The sequence below is a fragment of the Styela clava genome, chromosome 13 (genome assembly GCF_964204865.1).
Source record: "Styela clava chromosome 13, kaStyClav1.hap1.2, whole genome shotgun sequence".
NCBI lineage: Eukaryota > Metazoa > Chordata > Ascidiacea > Stolidobranchia > Styelidae > Styela > Styela clava.
The window spans coordinates 105613-106542 of NC_135262.1; positions in this window are offsets into that span (position 1 = coordinate 105613).

A 930-nucleotide genomic window follows, 5' to 3' on the forward strand; every position below is an offset into this window, starting at 1 on the left:
GACATCACTTTAAAGATTTCTATTTTGTTCCATGACGCCATATACAGCTGTTCGCTTTGATTATTTTCTCATAACTACAAAGATATTGTTTATGACATTACAAATAGATTATGCTTTTACTATGACGTACACAATATCCTTTCATCAAACGTAATGCTAAGTGAAATACATTAATTGAATGAATTCGTCAGATCGAGTCGCGTCGTCTTCGCCTTATTGAAAGTTTTCTGTTTTCCCGTGCTTAGTGATTATGAGCTTGGAAGGCTGTATTTTTACCGATTTATGTCTGGCAATCTATGAGGTTACAATTTTGCGACGGAGTGGAAAATTTGAAGTTAAGTCAGAAAGGCCATTTTCCAGAAAATGCGATTACAATTATATTTAAATTCAAATGTCCAAGTGAAAGTTTTCCGTCTTTGAAGGGAAATGACTTTGTCGTCTGTGGCTATACAATATTTCTTTTGATTTTGTGCATTGATATGTGTGAGTGTACGATTATTTGGAAAATGAAACGTATGTGTCTTAATTTTGTTGCCCGGTAGGTCGTTTTGGAAAAATTGCAATTTATGTTATGATAAGTTATGGAATGCGAATTTATTATGATAAGAGTATCTCCGCTACCAATTTATTTCTATTTGAATTGACTTATCGACGTAAGATATGCTCGGCCCCTCTCAATTGTAGGTACATTTTAAATAAAATCTGACGCCTCTTGAGCGGAAGGGAGTCCATTTCTATTTGATTTGACTTATCGGTCCAAGATAAGCTCTGAATTGTAGGGCAGTTCCCAAACGCCATCCACGTCATCACAACTAGCTGAAGCCTAATTCCGATGGTAACCCAGGTTATCGAACCCTCCAGTCTATTCAAACATTCCCTCTTCCACATGTCTGCCCGTAGTCTCCTCCTTCCATGCTAAGTTAAAATTAA